We start from the raw sequence: 14,954 nt of genomic DNA, 5'->3' as shown, positions 1-14,954 counted from the left end.
GGAATTCTCAAGAACTTTATTACCGTGCTGATCGCGTTAGACTTCCGAAAGAGAAAGAGAGAGAGAGAGAGAAAGAGAGAGAGAGTGAAAACATTTCCCGGTTGACTTCGACCTTAATTTCCGGTACTTCGCCTTCGTTTTCCGGAATGACTGGCGGCAAACGTTTTTCACCTTTCATTCGATTGAACTAAAGTGCTCGAAGGGATGCATTGAGTGCATGCATCGCTATAGAACAAGTCAGACGTATTTGAACTCATCTTCGACCTTGTCTCGACCACGATCGTCGCGCGCTATAAGAATTTATATAACGTTTAATTAAATGGAAATGATAAAATAAATTAAGAATAAAAAGTAAACGTTCTTCATTGGTACAAAAAAAAAAAAAGAAAGAAAAAGAAAAAAAAAGAAAAAATGTAGAAATAGAAGACGAAGGATATTATTTAAATTTTAAGCGAAGTTCTTGTTCGCATACAAAACGAAAATTTATAAAGGCAAGATTTCCCTTTTCTTTCCCCTTCTTCTTCTTCTTCGTTCGTTTATAAACCTTCCTACGTTCGATATAAAATTGCTGTTCGAGTACTACTGTTTCCTCTTAAGAAATATTTGTAGGACAAGCACGTTTCGTCCGAACAAAGTGGAGAGCAGGTTGAGTCGAGTGGACGTGGCTGTTCGCGATGGTTTCGTCCGCTGGCACGCGAAATCGAAACATCGAATCACCCTTTTTCCTGTCGTGGCAGGCAGGCAGGCCGACAGTCAGGCAGGCAGGCAGGCAGGCAGGCAAGTAAGCAGGAAGGAAGGAAGAAGGAAGGAAGGAAGGAAGGAAGGATTTTTAGGGACTCTTCCCAACCCTAAATTCTCATTCGTAGCTCGTGCCAAGACGGCAACCCAGACGTCACTTTTTTTTACTGTCGAAAGAATTGAGACCCCTTTAGAACTTCTTCCGAAAGAGAACGTGCGAGACGAAGATGTAGAGAGAAATAGAGAAAGAGAGAAAGAGAGAGAGAGAGAAAAAAAATCGAAGGTATTCTCCAGAAAGAAAGGTTTATAACGGGTGTACGGGGTCGATGTGGTTGGTGGCGTGTGCCACCCCCATGAAAGAACGGACGAACGAACGAACGGAACGTCCGAATTCAAACCCTTACCCCTTAACCTTATCCTCTTCTTTTTTTCCCTCTCTCTCTCTCTCTCGCTCCCCCCTCTCTCTCTATCTTTCAACCCCATCATCTCTGGCTACGTCGCGGGGCATTTCATCGCGCTTCGTTGGAAGAATGCGAATAAAAGCGGTTACGTGGCTCGACGATAAAACGATGTCTTACCAACTACGGACGACGGGAATGAGGAAGAAATATAAGGAGGGAAAAATAGAGAGAGAGAGAGAGAGAGAGAGAGAGAGAGAGAGAGAGAGACAAGAAAAAAGATGGGAGAAGAAGAGAACGATGGCGCATTAAATTCGCATTAACGTGAAAAGGGCTCCAGGAACTCGGGCCAATGCAAGCTTCTCTCTCTCTCTCTCTCTCTCTCTCTCTCTCTCTCTCTCTCTCTCTCTCTCTCTCTCTCTGTCTATCTATGTCTCTCTTTCTTTCTCTTTCTCTCCTCACGAAAATCTTCTTGATTCTTTATTTCTCTCGAATGCGTCTCATCTTCATCGTTCTTTTTTATCCATCTAGCTTTCTCTCTTCGTTTTGTTCTGTTCTCTTCGTTCTTTACTTCTCTTTCTATCTTTTTTTTTTCTTTCCCTTTTCATTTAAACCGCAAAGCAAGGAAGAGAAGGGAACTAAAGAGAAGGACCAGGCCCAACACTACCATCACCATCTCCGCCACCATCGCCACCATCATCACCATCACCACCACCACAAAGACTCCCCTCGATATCTTTTCTTCCCTCGGCATTTCCTCCTCTTCGACGTTTCCTTCGAAGCTTTTCCAGAAACGAACGTGGTACATCACAACGATCGGCTCAACATTGACACCCTTGGCCCGCAGGGAAAAGATTCTTTTCTTTTTTCCTCTTTTTATTTCTTTTTTTCTTTTCCTTTTCTTTTCTTTTCTTTTCTTTCATTTCCTTTCCTTTTTCGAGAGGCACGCGTTAGTCGTTCCCTTCGCGGACCTTTGTACTCTATCCTGCTCTGTCTTCTTCATCAAGATATCGACCTTGAAAGGAAATAGTATGGTGATCCGCGAGCTCCTCTCACCGATTTCCGCTTTTCTTTTCTTCTTCTTTTTCTCATGTTTATATTCTTTCTCTTCTAACCATGTCTCTCTCTCTCTCTCTCTCTCTCTCTCTCTCTCTTTATTCTCTTTTTTCTTCCTTATTCTTCACCTCCTCGATTCGATGGACGTGTCTCGGTTGCCAAACACAGAGAGATTTAGCCGTCTAGCAATGCAACGCCTTGGAAATAATACAAGAAGATGGTTCTTAATGTTCAAGATCAAGAGAGAGAGAGAGAGAGAGAGAGAGAGAGAGAGAGAGAGACTTTTTTAATGTTACAAATTCGATGAAACTCTCTCATTGCAATACACCGATACGAAAAATGTCGATCCCTTCTTTCTTCTTTTCTTGCAAAAAAAAAAAAAAATAAAAATAAAAATAAAAGACTTCTCCCAACAAGTACGATGAGATTTTCCAGATGTAAAAAATAAGGAAATAACTTTATATAAAAGAAACTCTGATATCGTCTCTTTTTGCTCAATCTTTTGGATCGGAATAGATCTAAGGAAAAAAGTTCGGGAAACTTTTGATGCGAAATTATGAGAAGTAAAGAGAAACAAAAAAGAGAGGGAGAGAAAGAGAGAGAGAGAGACGGACAGACAGACAGATAGACAAATAGACAGATAGAAAGACTGAGAAACAGACCGCTAGATAGATACAGAAAGATGGAAAAAAAGAGAGAGAAAGAGACAGACAGAGAAGAAACGAGTATTTCTTCGTAGCAAAGTTGAAACTAGAAAACGCGTGAGTTTTCTCATTAGCGGAAAATAAAATGACGGGAAAGATATTTGAGATTCGTTTATTATATTCGATATATACGAGGAACATCGAATGATAGGCAAGTCACTTAACGAAGGAATGCATTCTTTGTCGGGGAAAGATTTTGTTGAAACTCGTCAAAGTTTCGTTAAAGAATAATATCGAAACGTTGTGTATTACTAAGTTGAGCGAAAATGGAAATGAAAAAAAAGGAAAGAGAAAAAGAAAAAGAGAAAAAATGGAAGGAAAAAAAAAATAGAAAAAGGAAAAGAAAAATTGTCGAGAAAATTCTACGATACGTGAATTCTCGCGAGATGTTCGTCGCTAACCGCGATATTTCTCTCTCTCTTTCTCTCTTTCTCCTTCCTTTCTCTCTTTCTTTTCTCGACTGCTCATTCCTTTAGCGATCGTCGCGAAAGACGGTCGTTTCGATAATTATTTCGCCATCTCCGTTCCATCGCAGCCTTTTATATCACGGCTTCGTTCCTCGGTTTGAAGCTTTCAAAAGACTCGGTCCGGGAAACTCGACGTCGGGTTACCGATTAAGAACGTCAAACGTAGCGGAGAAGAGAAGAAAAGAGAAGAGAAGAGAAGAGAAGAGAAGAGAAGAGAAGAGAAGAGAAGAGAAGAGAAGAGAAGAGAAGAGAAAAAGAAAGGAAAGAGAAGAGAAGAGAAGAAAAGAGAAGAAAAGAGAAGAAAAGAAAAGAGAACGAATCAAGTCGGAGAAAGACGAATGAAGATAAAAAAAAGAAAGAAAGAAAGAAAGAAAGAAGAAAGTATAGCATGGAGGGTGAGGTTGAGGAATAAGGGATGGACGAAGATCGTTTCCATTGTGATCTAAAACTATGACTTCACAGGACTAGAGAACATTGAAAGAGGCGCTGGTTATTGAAATGTTTTCAGGGAGATAATATTTCTATTCCATATAATTTTCAAACGGAAATTCATTTTAAAATGACGGAAGGATTTAATTTTATTTCATTGATAATAAAATTTATGTTCTGAGATATGACGTTTGTATCAAGTAGAATCTGTATTATCTTCTCTTTTTTTTTTTTTTTAGAAACAAATACATTGTTTTATATTAATCGATTCAAATTTGTTTGCTTGCAAGTAATGATCAGAAGACACGTAAAGAAGAGTGAAGTGTACATACGAGAAAGAGAGAGAGAGAGAGAGAGAGAGACAGAGAGAGCTATTATATTGTCTGTAGCGACGGGTGCGGCTCGGTCGCTTATTAAATGAGAATATTTATGCGAAGTGGCGTTAACAACCCTATTAGTAAGAAACTCACCGCCTCCTTCTCTGTCCAGCACACCCTTCTTGCTATACATGCTCAGCTGCTTCCTCCTACGTGCAGCTGCCGACAGCAATGTTGTCGTCATCCTCTCTCTCTCTCTCTCTCTCTCTCTCTCTCTCTCTCTCTCTCTCTCTCGCTCTCTCTCTCTGTATCTCTCTTCCTCTTTGTGACGACAGCAATGTAGAGCCCTAGCAACGTTCTCGAAACAGCCTAGCTAGCTTTTGCGAGACGACATCTTATAGAAACGTCGAGATTCGACACTCTTGCGAATATCGAAGGTAAAGAAAAAGATTTTGTGTGTGTATGTGTGTATGTGCATGCATCTGTACGCCCGTATGTGAGAGATAGAGATAGAGATAGAAATAGAAATAGAGAAATAAAGATAGAGATAGCGAGAAAGAGAGAGAGAGAGAGAAAGAGAGAAAGAAAGAGAATTTTCTGTTCGTAACACGTGCGGCAGGAGCATCAATTTCCTTTCGTCGTTCGAATGGATTGCCAGTCTTTCATTATTTTGCCAAAGTCAGTAAAGACATCGATCTCACGACAAACTCTGTTTCTCTTATTCGAAAGGAGTTTCACGTTTCTCATGCTTCCCGAGCACGTTTTTCCCTATTCTCTGCTTTTCCAAACTCCTTTCGTCTTTTCTCTTTTGATTTAAAACACACACAAAAGCTCTTAAAAAAGAAGAAACAGTTTCTGTAATTTTCTATCTGCAAAATTCTTACTCACCCAAGATACAATTATTATTAGAGATTATTTACAGAGATTTTTGTATGGAATTTCTTTTTAATATATACAATAAATTTTTCTATGGAATTTGGCGAGGATGAAAAAAGAAAGAGAAAAAGGGAATAATTTCTTCAAATCTTCCTTTTCAAGATGCGATCGTTTGCGATAAAATCTACTTATTCGAATTCTTTTCATCTTGTTATCAAAAGAGAGGAAGAAAGAGAGAGAGAGGGAGAGGGAGAGAGAGAGAGAGAGAGAGAGAGAGAAATATACCTATAAAATTTTACAAAGATCTATTAAACGTTTATATACGAATGTATCTATACATATGTACATTTCGCAAACAACAAAGTTAAAAGCAAATTTGTAAAGTCGAGCTCACTTTAAGGTCACATAAAAGACGATAGAAAGTAAACAGGGAGGAAAATTGGTATACAGATCGAAACGATATACTCGTCCCCTTCTCATAAGGAAGAGGGGTGAAATGATCGTTTACAAGGAGAAACGGAACGAGTGATGACGTCGTAATGGTACTCGCTAAACGCTTCATCGCCGTCGATAAATACCAGCCGAGGAAATGAACTTTTCCTGTCGTTTATCAAACGTCGACGCGCACGCTTTCTGAAGTATAGGAGGAAGAAATAAATAGGAAGGAGTGGGGAGATAGTATAAGAGAATATACTACGATATAATTTAGACACAGTTTTCGAGCTCGAGTTGTTGCGTTTCAGGAAAATCACGGTTTCCTTAGTTTTGTCGTTAGTTTTCGATCGAGATAAAATCATTATTGGCTTACAATATTTACAACGAAGTATTTGGAAATTTAAGAACAGTCTTATTTATCTAAGATAATTGTAAAAGTTAGTTGTCAATAATCAGAAAAAATTCCTTCTTGAATTAGATAACATATACGAGCAAAAACTTTATACGAAAACATATCGTCGATTAATACATATATTAATATAATACACATCGGAGCGTATTACGTCGAAGTATACATAGTCGAACGGTATATCGTATATCATTTCGTCTTGATCGTTTTCAAGGATTTGCGAATAGCAAATAACAAGGAGACAAAAGATATTGCAACACACGCTCGCATACACATACACACACGTATAAAACACAGAGAGGAGAAGCAACGAATGGTGAAAGAGTCCGAGAAGGAGAAGAGAGAGAGAGAGAGAGAGAGAGAGAAAGAGAGAGAGTAGAGAGTGGGCATTCTTTCTCAAAAGGTTTCGTGCTCTCTTTTACAAACGCCAACAGCACCGTCTCTCCACCCTTTTCACTTGTCCCGTCGTCGTTTTATATAGTCGCGATTTTGTTTTCCATCGATAGGACGTCACCGAAAAAGAGAAAGAGAAAGAGAAAGAGAAAAAGAAAGAGAAAGAAAGAGAAAGCTCGATTCAATTTTGATGAAACTCGTGCGCGGTTTCGATCGACACGCTCTATTCTACCATTGTTTCCCTGTTACTATCACAAAACGCACGGGACACCATCCCACGCGTCCCTTTTTTAGGGCCTCGATCGGTTGCTATTAGAAGCAGAAAGAAAATTCAAGCTAAACTGAACTCTCAATACCACTACCACCACCACCACCATCACTACCACCATCACCACCACCGTCACTACCACCATCAACGAGCCCTTCTCTCATTCCTACCTACTAGCGTCCCTATCCCTATCTACTACTAACGGAAATCGATTTCTCTCTCTTTCTTCATTCTTTTTTTGCTTTTCTTTCTTTCCCTCCTCCCTCCCTCCCTCCTCTTTTTTTTTATTCTTTTTTCCTTTTTTTTACGCATTCACCATTACCGACTTTCGATCTTTTATTTTTTACCTACATCGATTCCTGGACTCTTTATTGCTGGCTAGCATCAAAGGATAATACGATTTCTTCTGTGTTTGCACGTTCGAACGGCGAAAAGGGTCTCTCTGAGAGTAGATATCAGGAATGAAGTTGGATATTGAGAGATAGATAGATAGAGAGATAGAGAGAGAGAGAGAGAGAGAGAGAGAATGATTGCTCGATTCGAACGTCAAAAGAATGTGTGTTTTTATTTATCGTCTTTTATCTTCAGACTAAATTGTTCGATTTCGAACATTTTCGTTGTCATATTTTATTTCTCCTTTTTCCTTTTTTTTTTTTTTTTATATACTTCGTATTACTGTCGATAAAATGATTTTATGACTAATTGCCTTCGATAAAAGAATGAGCCGAACGATAAGTAAAATTTCCGAAAGGGACGTAAATAAAAAAAAAAAGAAAAAGACAAAAAAAGAAAAGAAAAAAAGATCGAGCAGAAAGAAGAAAAAGAGAAAAAAGAAATATTCCCATTCGATTATCGCGTGTTCGTTCCGAGTGACATCCACACGAGGCTATACTTAACATATATCCATCCACCCACCTCCACAGACAGACACATACACATTAGAATCGAAAGAAAGGACACGAAGCCCTTCCTCGTAATTAATACTTCTCGGTGCTGTCTCGTAAGCATTTTTACGCGTCGAGAATAACGAGGGTGGAGCCATACGAAGGGGGTGGGAGGAGGTAGGAGGAGGGTGAGAAGATTGTCGGCACACGTGGCGCGTTTTGCGAAGATGATTCTCAAGCTGTAGGAATAAGAAAACGAGGAGAACGAGAAGGAAGGAAGGAAGGAAGAAAGGAAAGAAGGAAGGATAGGATAAGATAGAAGAGGATAGGATAAGAGAGGGTGGAAGTGGGGTGGAGAGGAGAAGAGAGGTACGATGACGAGGAGGCGAGTTCTTGCGATTCCGGTCCGCGTTATTTTCCAGCGAGTACGAGTCAACAAATCGAAGCGTTTATTTTACTCGACGTAAATTAGCTTGGTACCAGCAAAACCGTCGTTTTCTTTCTCTCACTCATACGAATGCATATGTGTGCGCGTGCATATGTAACGTGCGTGTGTGCGCGCGCGTTTTCTCTTTCTTTTTCTTTCCTTCTTTTTTCATCTCCCTCTTCCAACGACCGCAACACTGGGTGCAGAGTTATAAATTTCACGGAGGCGCACCCTCCTCGTGGTTCAATGTACCTTCTTGCGCGCACGTGCGAAACCGACGGTAGCATACGGCTCTGCGAAGTTAACGAGAGAGAGAGAGAGAGACAGAGAGAGAGAGAGAGAGAGAGAGAGAGAGAGAGAGAGAGAGAGAAAAAAGTGACAGAGAAATATGTGGAAGAATGTGATAGTTATGACCGAAAAAAATGTAACTTACTTTGATTAAGATTCTTTCTTTCTTTCTTTTTTCTTTCTTTCTTTCTTTCTTTCTTTCTTTCTTTCTTTCTATTCGATAATTAATCGTAATTTGCTAATTATTAAAGATCGTTTAACTATCTATTTGATTCTTGAAAGAAATTTTATAAACGTTGGATCCTCGTTGGACTTTCGAACGTAATAAATTCATGGATTATTTCAAATTTATACGATAATAGTTATTTTCATATTATACCGTAATAATGTTGTAATAATGTAGAGAGGATATATAAACGACGATCGTTACAACGACGTTCAAATCTTTTGGGCCACGGCCAATAATCCATGTTAGATTTTCGGATAAAAAGAATTCGTTCGAATATATTCTCTAGACTTAAATATAAACGTATATTTTAAAAACGTTCTACGATTCTCCAAACGAATCGATTATTTCTCTTTTCAATGCAAATGATTAAAAAAAAAAAAAAAAGAAGAAAAAAAAGGAAAAGAAAAAGAGAGGAATTTCCAGCAGCTCTTTTCTTCTTTCTTTTGCTTATTTAATTTTTTTTAATTTCCTTTTTCCTTTTTACGCAGTATCTTCATTCCTTTCTCTTCTAGGGCTTCCCTTTCGCGAGTTACTTCTTTTTTCCTTTCTACGTTTTCGGTCTGCGCGATCATACGCGTGATCCTTTTGGATTAACCCGCGGCTTTTCCGAGTAAAGTCCATCTAGAGAGTCGGAAGGTACGAGAGATGCGAATCCCTTTTCTTTCTTCCTTTCATCCCTGTCCTTTTTCTTCTCTTAATTTTTCGCAGCTGGAACGACGACTCGTACTCAAATGACATTCATAAACCTATGCATGTATATACGTGTATATCTATAGTAAAATCACGTGATTATACATGTAACTACGTCTACATATAATTGTGTGTGTGTATATACGTATATGTATTAATATATATATATATATATATATATATATATATATATATATATATGGTTTTGTAATACTATACACACGCACATACTCGAAAGTAGGCACTCCTACTAATTTTTCCAAGCGTTCCAGCGGCTGCTTTCTCAATCTTCTTTTTATTCGCGACCACGAGTTTGCCAGATCCAATAAAAACGTTATCTCACACTCTTTCTTCTTTTCACTAGCGACTTTTTCCACCTTCCTATATAACTTCCCGTAGAAAATTGTGCGCATCTCTAATTACGTAAAATTTCTGAATCCCTTTCCCTCGTCGAAAAATTTCAACAACAAATTTTTATTAATTTGAATTCTCTTTATTTGTGTTTCATATTTTATATCGAACGCATTGTTAATAATTGTTCGTTGTATTTTCGAGGATTACGAACGCGATGATAGGAAGAAATAAAAGAAAATATATAAATAAATAAATAAATAAAAAAGATCGATCAGAAAGATTGTCGAGCTTAACGAGGATTCTCTATTCGTTTCCCGTTCGTGCCAGCGAAGGGTAGAATCGTTTTCACGCTGATCATCACCATTCCTATGATCTACGACGTAGGTGGGATCACGTGTTTTCTTTTGTGATTTATCTCCGTGCTTTCTACGGGATAGCAAAAAGAAAGAGAGAGTTTCATAGAGAAAGAGAGGAAGAGAGATAGAGAGAGAGAGAGAAAACAAAGTGGTAAACACGAGAATTCTCGCGGAAACCCGACGGATTTATTGTTATTTTTCGGTTGGCACGTTTCCTACCAAGTGCTATTGTTCCCTGTGATTCCGAATCGAGAAAGTAAAGAAAAGAGAAAGAGAGAAAAATAAAAGGGAAGTATTCCTAAGTTCGAGAACATTTTCGAAAAGTACGAGAGACCATTCGAGTGGAAAGAAACGAGGCACAAACTTTGTCGACTATTCGTGATGAGAAACATCGACCGCTCTCGAACGATAAGAAGTCGTTGGTTATTAAAAAATAATAATGAAGTATTATAGAAGTTTCGTTAAAAAAGTTGAACGATATTACGGATAATAGAATAATTCGTTATTATTTCATTATTATTTTAATGAAAATGAGGAAGGGAAGAAAGGAAAAAAAGAAGAAAAGAAGAGGAAAAGAAAAAAAAAGAAAAGAAAAAAGAGAGAAAGGGGGAGACATGATAACGTTCTCTGATAAAATTTATAAAATCTATGTCTTTACGGATATTCTTTTAAACTGAAGTTGTCGCGACCAGAATAGATTTTTAATTGAAACGGAAAAATAATAAGTTAATAATACATTCGCAGATTTCATCGTAATTTTCTCACTCGAAAGAATATTTTAAGTAGCCGGCTAATTAAGAAGAACTCTTACGACGATGCGCTTACAACGACGACGGAACAAAAGGGCGAAAGAGGTATTAGAGAAAAATTATTACTTTTCCACGGCTCTTAATTCACCGTTGAGACGCGATTACGATAAAACGTTTAAAGAAGGGAGAGCTTTAACTTAAAAATCCAAGACAAAAATCGTGACAGAAATGACGCGACTGGTCCATGACGAGGCCAACAATAAATGGAAAGACAAACTCAAAGGTCGAAGTTCAAAGGTTAACGTAAAAAGAAGAAAAGATATCTTTTCGTTACGTCCTCGTAATCGTCGTCGGATATAACGAATGTAAGTCGGAAGAGATAGGAAAAGAAAAAATACAAAAAATAAAAAAAGATAATACTAAATTTAGGGTTGGAAGATCATTTTTACGAAACCGATCGTTCATTCCACTAATGGAGAAAGAAGCATACCCTCGGAATATACTTTGATTTATATCGAATACGGCCAACTCGCGGTGAAATAGGCCTCGTTTCGAGAGTCGTCTCTCTCTCTCTTTCTTTCTTTCTTTCTTTCTTTCTTTCTCTCTCTCTCTCTCTCTCTTTCTTTCTGTCCGTTTTCGACTACCCTTCTTCTGCTCTTCTTCCTTCGTGCCTTTAAATTACGATCCGAAAAAATATCGCGCTGGAACACCTGCACCGACGTTCTCGCGTAATTGCTAACATTTATCTTAATAAAACCGGTACTTCGTTTTCCTAAGACGACGTAAAACCATACGAACGTGTTCGTATTTTTCATATTTTCGATCATTATTAAAATTCCACTCGTACTTTCTACAATTTTATCACAAAAGAAAATCAATTAAGTAGTAATTCTATGATATATGTATATTTCTATTTATTAGAATTTCAGATATTACCAAAAATTGTAGTTTCGATGAACAATTTATTATTTCAATGTATAAAAATCAACTTAAAAAAAAGAGAGAGAGAGAGAAAAAAATCAAGAAAAAAGGAAAAAAAAAATCATGATCGCTATATCGAGAAATTTAATACGTCGACTGTTAAAACGAATTGAAATAAATCCATATATACGTTTAATAAAATTTCATTTCGTAACATTTTGTACGTCGTTTTCTTCTTTTCTGTCATTTTTAAATAAAATAAAAAATATAGGAAAAATCTATCGTCGTACCATTTACATTAGATTTAATTCTTTAAATAATCTTTCGAATGAGACAAACGTGTTTAGAGTGTTTAACGTGTTAAAGGAGTAACGATAAACGTAAGAAAATAGTTGAAAAACAATAGGACCAAGGGTCGGTGACAACTAGCTACTTGAAATTCGTCGCGGGGCGTCGAATATAATTAACATTAGCTACTGATTTTCCTTTACCCATTCGCGAAAACGCAAACAAAGACAGAGAGAGGAGAAGAAAGAGAAAGAGAAAGAGAAAGAGAAAAAATGAGAGAAATAGGGATAGTAAGAGTGAGAGAGAGAGAAAAAGAGAAGGAGAGAGAGAGAGAGAGAGAGAAAGCAGCAGTCACCAAAATGGAAATGGGGCAATTAACGAAGCGCAACGAATCCCTAATTTCGCAGTCGGGGAGAACATTGCTCGACCTAACCTACATTAAGATCCCACCGGAAGTGGCACTAACCTTCCAACATTCATAGAAACGAACACTCCTTTGTTGACTTGCAAACATCGACTGTAACTCGAAGAAGACAGAGAGTTAATTGGCAACATTGGCGAGTAAGATATAACGATTTTCTCCTTGAAAGATAAGTCGGATTCGAGAAAGAGAAAGAGAGAGAGAGAGGAGAGGGAGAGGGAGGATCAGTGACGTCGTCAAAGCTGACACCGACAACGACCACAAACGAGATCGTGCATCAAGGTGCATCGAATATTCCGATAGCTATTCAAATCCGTTTACCTTTAATCGATTTCTCTCTCTCTCTCTCTCTCTCTCTCTTTCTCTTTCTCTCTTTCTCTTTCTCTCTCTGTCTGTATTGCGATAATTGCATTCAAACAGACAAGTTGCCTTTAATTTTAAACCACGATGACTCGAAATCGAATCAACCGACGAATACCCATCGTATTTAATCACTGATAAATGTTGTTCTAATTAATTTCATTAGATTTATTACTAATTAAATGACTCTACTTATCTTCGATATTTCCTTTCTTTCCCTAAGTCACGAGTTACGGTAGCTCTTTCCGGAAAATTATACGAGAAAAGAAAAAGAAGAAGGGAAGAAAAAAGAAACAATTTAGAATTGCACCGAGATACGCAAACGTAGGAGAAAACGAGAAAGAAAAGGCCGAAAGTAACGCCTCGAAGAGAGCCGAGAAGAAATTTTACAAGGGAATACTTAATGAGACTGCCCCTGTGTTTTACGATTTAAAAGCCTATATAAGAGTTATGAGTAGGTTCGTTTTAGCAACGCTTTAAGAGAAAATTCAATTAAATCGCAGCGAGTCTAATGCAGTGAGCTTCTGTGTGAGTTCTTTAGTATATGTCGTGTATACTTGTGGGTGGGGGAAAGGGAAACGAGTATACCTTCTACTTGCAATAAGGAAAAGGTCAGTCCGAAAGAAAGAGAAGTGATATTGTACGTTAATACATAGGTAGTTATGGAATAAAATATAAGCCTTGAAAAAGCTTTAAAATTAATTGCACGAACGAAGCTTAAAACAAAGTTTTCTCTCTCTATTTTCTATCTATCTATGTATCTCTCTCTCTCTCTCTCTCTTTTTACCGAGAGAAAACGCACGGTCGTCTATTTCGTTAAAAAAACAAACGCTCGAAATCAGTCACGAATTTGCTTATCTTCCTTTTCGGACTATTCGACCTTGAAAAACGTTCCTCTCGGTCCTAATCGACTTATCCTCTCGGCGACGACCTTATCCTGGGCGGGCAGACACGTTTCCGGAGGTGAAACTCGCGAGACATCGAGAATGCAAACACCATGATAGCCTTCCTATATCTCTTTCTCTCTTTTTCTCTTTCTCCTTTTCCTTTTCTCCATTTGCTGGGACAGGATCTCTCGAAATAGCGACTCCGGTTAACATCGAGACCCATCTCATCCTACGAACCGACTAAAAAAGAACTAGATGAAGCAGAAAGAGAGCGAGAGAGTAAGTGAAAGAGAGAGAAAGAGAGAAAGAGAGAAAGAGGCAGCTCGACGACGACTTTTCAGAGGGAAAGTATTTCGGAACGAACGGAGCGTGCACGACGATTAGAACGATGCTACGCTCGGAATTTGCTCGAGAATTCCTTTCTCTCATTCGAAAGGATCCTCCGATTTTTCTTACCCTTCTTACCCCGTTGAAATGGCCGACTCGACTTGACGCGATAATTAACGCGAGACGTACGTATCCATCCAACGTTTGTTCCTTCCCTTCTAATCTATCCTTCCTGTTTCCTTTTTTTCTTTTTTTCTCCTTCTTTATCTCTTTCTCCTTCTCTTTCTTTCTTTCTTTCTTTCTTTCTTTCTTTCTTTCTCTCTCTTTTTTTCCCCTAACATTCGAATGATCAAACGTAGTATACCATTTAAAGGACACCTTTAAATCGTTGCAATCAATAAATCTACATAATGTCCGATCTTCAAAAGAGATTAATTTTTATAGAAACTTCGTATAAACTTACTAGCAGTAGAAACTCTCAATGGAGGAAGAAGTGGAGATGCAATCCTTTCGGCAATTAATACTCAAGGCCGCAAACTCTTAAGAAAAGTTTTCGTATACGATGACGAGAGAAAGAGAGTAAAGAGGAAAAAAGAGACAGAGAGCGGAGAGAAAGTTTAACTTTATCGTGAATTTTCGACTGCTAGAGATAGGCAGAGAAACAGAGAGGGAGAAAAAGAAACAGAGAGAGGAAGAGAGAGAAAGAGAAAGAGAGAGAAAGAGAGAGAGAGAGAAAGAGAGAAAAGCACAACTTTCTAATAACTCTACTCCTAAGAGAGAAAACTTTTCTAAAGAAACAACTGTGGAAGGATATAAATAGAGAGAAAGAGAGAGAGAGAGAGAGAGAGAGAGAGAAACAGAGAGAGAGAGAGAGGAAACTAGAAGAGGAAGAAGCAAATCGAGTTCGGTCTTGGGTTAATGTCAGGAGTTGGAACGTGGATGAGAAGGGGTAGGAAGAAGAGGGTGGTCTTACTCCTTTCTCCTCTCGTGCTCGCGAATTAGCTCGAGAAGAAGGAACTCTCGTCCTTAGAAACGAAGAAATCCGAGGAGTTCGAATATGGGGGAGTAGGAAAATCTCTTGGGGGTGCGTCGTTCGAGACAACTTTTCCCTATTCGGCTTCTCGAATCGCTTTTTGGCTTTCGTTTCTCAGATCGTTCCCCTTATCATTGCTAGTCGCGAGTTAGCAATGGTGACTTTTCTACAAACAGAACGAAGAGATACGTAAAAGAGAACTTTGTCCTACGTACGTGTGTCCTCTTCTGCTTCTCCTCCTCTTTTTTTT

General features: G+C 38.3%; 1 protein-coding gene across 3 annotated transcripts in view; it reads right to left on the bottom strand.

Annotated features, from left to right (window-relative positions):
- LOC122627101 (PDZ domain-containing RING finger protein 4-like) overlaps positions 1-14,954 on the bottom strand; it is a 153,026-nt gene that overhangs the window by 32,737 nt on the left and 105,335 nt on the right. The gene's annotated exons all lie outside the window — the stretch shown is intronic.

The sequence above is a fragment of the Vespula pensylvanica genome, chromosome 2, assembly GCF_014466175.1.
Source record: "Vespula pensylvanica isolate Volc-1 chromosome 2, ASM1446617v1, whole genome shotgun sequence".
Lineage (NCBI taxonomy): Eukaryota > Metazoa > Arthropoda > Insecta > Hymenoptera > Vespidae > Vespula > Vespula pensylvanica.
This window is presented reverse-complemented; position numbering and strand designations above follow the sequence as displayed.